Below are 6,918 nucleotides of genomic sequence, written 5' to 3'. Positions count from 1 at the left end.
CTGTTCGACTAGTCCAGAGATTGATACAAAATCACACTGCTTTAATCCTTACAGACACAAAACCCCAGTGAAGATTTACCACCGTCCCAACACCAAGGCTTTGTCCATCTCAGAATCAAACAGTTGTGGGGTGGCACAGTGGGTTAGCACTGCTGCCTCACAGCGCCAGGGACCCGGGTTCGATTCCCGGCTTTGGTCACTGTCTGTGTGGCGTCTGCACGTTCTCCCCCCCGTGTCTGCGTGGGTTTCCTCCCACAGTCCGAAAGACGTGCCGGTTAGGGTGGATTGGCCATTGCCCCTCGGTGTCAAGGAATTAACAGGGTAAATATGTGGTGTTACAGGAATAGGGCCTGGGTGGGATTGTGGTCGGTGCAGACTCGATGGGCCGAATGGCCTCCTTCTGCACTGTCGGGCTTCTATGGCCTTCTGATGTAAGCCTACTTGTGACACTACTTAATAAACTTTAAGTTTTTTCTGGCAGATTTCTGAGCATTCAGTTAGTATCTCCCCCTGAAGACTGCAATCCAAACTCACTGTTAACCCAACTTCAGAGCAACCTCAGGAGTTCCCTCAACTCAGTCCCCCAGGAATCTTGCAGGACCTCCGACTACAGAGTTTAGAACTTCTGCCTTCACTCACTCTGGCATACACACGCACCGGCCAAACTGCCCTTCTGTCTTTCCCCGTGTTTCTGTGTGCCCCTTGACCCTGTCACTAGGCAACAGGACAGTTTTTATTCTACCTATTATTTTTCTCAAATCATTCAACCACTAACCCCTTTTGTAACCCACCTCTTCACTTCGAGGGTTGTGAAACCTCAATAACAATGTGCGTTATACAACCAGGGACCCCAGACTTCCCGGCACCAAGCTCACAAAAAGAAATACATGAAAATGAGACCTGATACATGTTCCATCGGTGAGGGTGGTTGCGGGGGAGGATCGGGGCGGGGGGGGGTGGGCGGAAGGGAGTGGGGGGTCACCCTTGGTGGAACCGGACAATTCCACCAGTGGAAAGGGCTGGAAATCCCAGCTGCTTGTTCCCAACCATCATCACCGGTGGTGGAACATGAATCTCGTTTCGTTTCGAGCTTTTCTTTTCATGAGCCTGGTGCCAGGTGGTCTGGGGTCCCTGGTTGTATAACGCACATTGTTATTGAGGTTTTACAACCCCGCTTTGAGGTTTTCTTTTCATGAGCTTAGTGCTGGGAGATCTGGGGTCCCTGGTTGAAAGCGCACTTGGTTATTGAGGCTTTACAACCGCGTTTCGAGGTTTTCTTTTCGTGAGCTTGGTGCCGGGGGGTCTGGGGTCCCTGGTTGTATAACGCACATTGTTATTGAGGTTTTACAACCCCGCTTTGAGGTTTTCTCTTCATGAGCTTAGTGCTGGGAGATCTGGGGTCCCTGGTTGAAAACGCACTTGATTATTGAGGTTTTACAACCGCGTTTCGAGGTTTTCTTTTTGTGAGCTTGGTGCTGGGGGGTCTGGGGTCCCCAGTTGTGTAACGTACATTGTTATTGAGGTTTCACAAGCCTGTTTTGAGGTTTTCCTTTCGTGCCCACAGCAACCCAGGGGCCAATATTCTTCCCAGAACTGACATCACCACACAAGAGGAGACAAACCCGGTTGTTATCGGGGTGTCAACTTTGGAATCTTGCTGTGCAGCAATTGGCTAAACAGTGATGGCTCTTCAAAGGTTCGCACTGACTGTGCAAGCGCTCTACAGATGTCCGGGGGAGGTGAAAAAGGGAAAAGACCAATCCTCTCTCCCTTTCCCTTCACTAACACCAAGCACTGCCAGTTATGGTTGCCATGACAACGGTCTGTTGGGCCTTAGTTTCCACGGCCAAATGAAACCTGTGGCCAAGTTCCAACTCTTGGCATTGGCTAGTGAATAAACTGATTACTGTAAAACTAAAACAATCTCGGGGTGAGAAAAATACCAGGATTAATTAAATAGGAATGAAAAAGTAAAATCCCTTTTCCTTGATTATATTAACTCCTGGGAGGCCTTGATTCCCCGATGCAGAAACTATAGTTATTGTTGCCACAGCTATGAGGGTTTGCTCCTAACCCAGATTTTTAGGAACACGGTGTGTTCTTTTTGACTGATTCTGGCTATAACAATCATTCATGGACCTAACGGCTGCCACCCCAGCTCATCGGCTGTGGAAACCATCACCCTTGCCAGCATTACATCCAGGTTCAACTTCTTCAGTGCACTCCTGGCTGCTTTTCCAAATTCACACAGGAGAGAGAGAGAGACAAAGAGAGACAAAGAGAGAGAGACAAAGAGAGAGAGAGAGACAAAAAAAGACAGAGAGAGAGAGAGACACACAGGGAGACAAAAAGAGAGACACAGAGAGAGGGAGAGGGAGGGACACAAAGAGAAAGAGATGGAGAGACAGAGAGAGAGGCAGAGAGAGAGAGAGAGAGACAGAGACAAAGAGACAGATAGAGAGAGAGAAAGAGAGACAGGGAGAAGGACAGAGAGAGAAACAGAGAGAGAGACAGAAAGAGGGAGACAGAGAGAGAGAGAGAGACAGAGAGAGGGAGGTGGAGAGGTTTAGGGAGGGAATTCCAGAGCTTAGGGCCCCCCAGGCAGCTGAAGGCACGGCCGCCAATGGCGGAGCGATGGGAATCAGGGGATGCTCAAGAGGCCGGAATTGGAGGAGCGCAGAGATCTCGGAGGGTCGTAGGGGACTGGAGGAGCTTACAGAGATAGGGAGGAAGTATAAGAGCTGGAGGAGATTGCAGAGATAGGGAGAGGGGTAGGCGCTGGAGAAGGTTACAGAGATAGGGAGGGGGTGTAGGGGCTGGAGAAGGTTACAGAGACAGGGAGGGGGTGTAGGGGCTGGAGCTCAATATTGGGGAGAGCTGGAAAGGTTGGGGAGGGATTCCCGTCAATATGGCCCAATATTGCTGGGGTTAGGGTTAGGGTTAGGGTGAAAGTGCAAAGGTCAGGGGTTCAGTGCCCTGAGTTGTGGCCTTGGCTTCGAGGTTAATGTTGATGCTCAGAGCTTAATATTTAAGGTTAAATTTAAGGTTATCGGTTAGGGGTGTTGGGTTAAGGAGTTGCGGTTAGGGATTAGTTATTCGCTTTCGGGTGAAGGGCAGTGGTTAGATATCAGGTGCAGGGTGAGGATGAATGAGTTAGGCTGAGCGTTGGGATTACGGACTGCTCAGAGGGTTGGCAGTGTAGTCAGCAGTGAGGTCTAGGGTTATTTTAGGGTTGAGGTAATGGTTGGGGTTAGGGATTAGAGGTCAGATGTCAGTCGTTACTGGCTAGGGTTAGGGGTTAGAGGTCAGAGTTCAGACGTCACTGGCCAGGGTTAGGGATTAGAGGGTTAGACACAAAACCTTGAAAGGACACATGGCGGCACGGTAGCACAGTGGTTAGCACTGCTGCTTCACAGCTCCAGGGTCCCGGGTTCGATTCCCGGCTTGGGTCATTGTCTGTTAAAACTAGAACCAGAGGGAACAACCTCAGGCTAAAGGGACGATCCTTTAAAACAGAGATGAGGAGGAATTTCTTCAGCCAGAGAGTGGTGAATGTGTGGAACTCTTTGCCGCAGAAGGCTGTGGAGGCCGGGTCATTGAGTGTCTTTAAGACAGAGATAGATAGGTTCTTGATTAATGAGGGGATCAGGGGTTATGGGGAAAAGGCAGGAGAATGGGGATGAGAAAAATATCAGCCATGATTGAATGGCGGAGTAGACTCGATGGGCCGAGTGGCCTCATTCTGCTCCTATGTCTTATGGTCTTATCCTCCCCCACACCACGCCCCACCCTCCTGCTGGCACCCCTGCAGCTCCCCCTCCCCAAGGCACCCTCCCCCGACATCTCCCCTTTCCTTCCCCTCCCCAGGGTACAGAGAGATGTCTGCCCCTCCCCTCCTCCACCCCCGGGGGGGGGGGGGGGGGGGGGGGGGGGTGGAGGAAATCCCCTGGGACCTCACTCACCCGGTGGGGTGCAATTCCTGGCGGAGTTGTTAACCTCGGCGCCGTCCTGGAACATCAGCCGCCTCCGTCCCAGCCGGGACTCGGGTCCCACCTCTCCCTGCGTTGTCCGAGGGTCGGACGCTCCGTCACCTGCACAAGGAGGGGACACACAGTGGGGGGTGGTGAGCGACTGAGTTAGCGAGACCAACACATTGGCTTTCCCCAACTTCCTCCCCCCCCCCTCCCCTTCGGCCCCCCCCCCGGCTAACCGGGTAGGAGGGTCAGCGCCTCGAGGGGAAGCAGGAGGAGGTCAGGAACATCCCAGACGACAACACCCGCACAGTGCGATCCCACAACCAATCCCACTTCCAGAGCGCGGTCACACGGGAAGAACATAAGAACTCGGAGCAGGAGTTGGCCATCGGGCCCCTCAAGCCTGCTCCGCCATTCAATAAGATCATGGCTGATCTTTTTGTGGACTCAGCTCCACTTACCCACCCGCTCACCAGAACCCTAAATTCCTTTACTGTCCAAAAATCTATCTATCCTTGCCTTAAAAACATTCAATGAGGTAGCCTCAACTGCTTCACTGGGCAGGGAATTCCACAGATTCACAACCCTTTGTGTGAAGAAGTTCCTCCTCAACTCAGTCCTAAATCTGCTCCCCCTTATTTTGAGGCCATGCCCCCTAGTTCTAGTTTCACCCGCCAGTGGAAACAACTTCCCTGCTTCTATCTTATCTATTCCCTTCATAATCTTATATGTTTCTATAAGATCTCCCCTCATTCTTCTGAATTCCAATGAGTATAGCCCCAGTCTACTCAGTCTCTCCTCATAAGCCAACCCTCTCAACTCCGGAATCAACCGAGTGAATCTCTGCACCCCCTCCAGTGCCAGTATATCCTTTCTCAAGTAAGGAGACCAAAACTGTACACAGTACTCCAGGTGTGGCCTCACCAGCACCTTATACAGCTGCAACATAACCTCGCTGTTTTTAAACTCCATCCCTCCAGCAATGAAGGACAAAATTCCATTTGCCTTCTTAATTACCTGCTGCACCTGCAAACCAACTCCTTGAGATTCCTGCACAAGGACACCCGGGTCCCTCTGCACAGCAGCATGCTGCAATTTTTTACCATTTAAATAATAGTCCATTTTGCTGTTATTCCTACCAAAATGGATGACCTCACATTTACCAACATTGTACTCCATCTGCCAGACCCTCACCCACTCACTTAGACTATCTATATCCCTTTGAGCGCCGACTCCTGACGCCATTTTATTTCAGGTTGGGAGAAAGACCTTTAAGAGAGGCCCTCATTTCCACAGCCTGCCCCTTTAAGATAAGCAGTGACCTTCACAAATGCTGCCCCTTTAATACATTCCTGATTGCAAGACATTGTCCCTTTAAGAGAGGTCTGCGTCACAACACGCTGGCCCTTTAAGAGAATGTCCTGAGGCAATATGCAGTCCGTGTAAGTGAGGTCTCGATATAAGACACTGTCCCTTTAAGAGGCAATTAGGCACTGGCCCTTTAAGAGGGGACCTGACTTAGGACTCAGGAAGAAATCCAACCCATAGTCCACCCCTCATTGACCACTCAGAGTTGTAGGGGCTGGAGGGGGTTACAGAGATAGGGAGGGAGTGTCGGGAGCTGGAGGAGGTTACAGAGATAGGGAGGGGGTGTAGGGGCTGGAGGGGGTTACAGAGATAGGGAAGGGGTGTAGGGGCTGGAGGAGGTTACAGAGATAGGGAGGGGGTGTAGGGGGCTGGAGGAGGTTACAGAGATAGGGAGGGAGTGTCGGGAGCTGGAGGAGGTTACAGAGATAGGGAGGGGGTGTAGGGGCTGGAGGGGGTTACAGAGATAGGGAGGGGGTGTAGGGGCTGGAGGGGGTTACAGAGATAGGGAGGGGGTGTAGGGGCTGGAGGAAGATACAGAGATAGGGAGGGGGTGTAGGGGCTGGGGGAAGATACAGAGATAGGGAGGGGGGTGTAGGGGGCTGGAGGGGGTTACAGAGATAGGGAGGGGGTGTCGGGCTGGAGGAAGATACAGAGATAGGGAGGGGGTGTAGGGGCTGGAGGAGGTTACAGAGATAGGGAGGGGGTGTAGGGGCTGGAGGAGATTACAGAGATAGGGAGGGGGTGTAGGGGCTGGGGGAGTTACAGAGATAGGGAGGGGGTGTAGGGGCTGGAGGAGGTTACAGAGATAGGGAGGGGGTGTAGGGGCTGGAGGGGGTTACAGAGATAGGGAGGGGGTGTAGGGGCTGGAGGAGGTTACAGAGATAGGGAGGGGGTGTAGGGGCTGGAGGATGTTACAGAGATAGGGAGGGGGTGTAGGGGCTGGAGGAGGTTACAGAGATAGGGAGAGGGTGTAGGGAGCGCAGTGCCACCATCGGTACAGCTGGCTCTCTCTCTGACCTTCCTGCCAGCAGGAGGTGAGGTTCCCATTTCACACATCCCACTCACCAACAACCAGTTATACACCCAGCCACCTGCTCCCCACTCTGCTCCCAACACAATCCATCATCCAGATCCAACATATCCGGCAACCACCACAACTCAATCCAGCAATCCGCAGACAGGCGCGACGGGGGACAGTGTAGAGGGAGCTTTACTCTGTATCTAACCCCGTGCTGTACCTGTCCTGGGAGTGTTTGATGGGGGACAGTGTAGAGGGAGCTTTACTCTGTATCTAACCCCCTGCTGTACCTGTCCTGGGAGTGTTGATGGGGACAGTGTAGAGGGAGCTTTACTCTGTATCTAACCCCGTGCTGTACCTGTCCTGGGAGTGTTTGATGGGGACAGTGTAGAGGGAGCTTTACTCTGTACCTAACCCCGTGCTGTACCTGTCCTGGGAGTGTTTGATGGGGGACAGTGTAGAGAGAGCTTTACTCTGTATCTAACCCTGTGCTGTACCTGTCCTGGGAGTGTTTGATGGGGGACAGTGTAGAGAGAGCTTTACTCTGTATCTAACCCC

The sequence above is a fragment of the Mustelus asterias genome, unplaced genomic scaffold (genome assembly GCF_964213995.1).
Source record: "Mustelus asterias unplaced genomic scaffold, sMusAst1.hap1.1 HAP1_SCAFFOLD_1507, whole genome shotgun sequence".
In the NCBI taxonomy this organism is placed as follows: Eukaryota; Metazoa; Chordata; class Chondrichthyes; order Carcharhiniformes; family Triakidae; genus Mustelus; species Mustelus asterias.
This window is presented reverse-complemented; position numbering follows the sequence as displayed.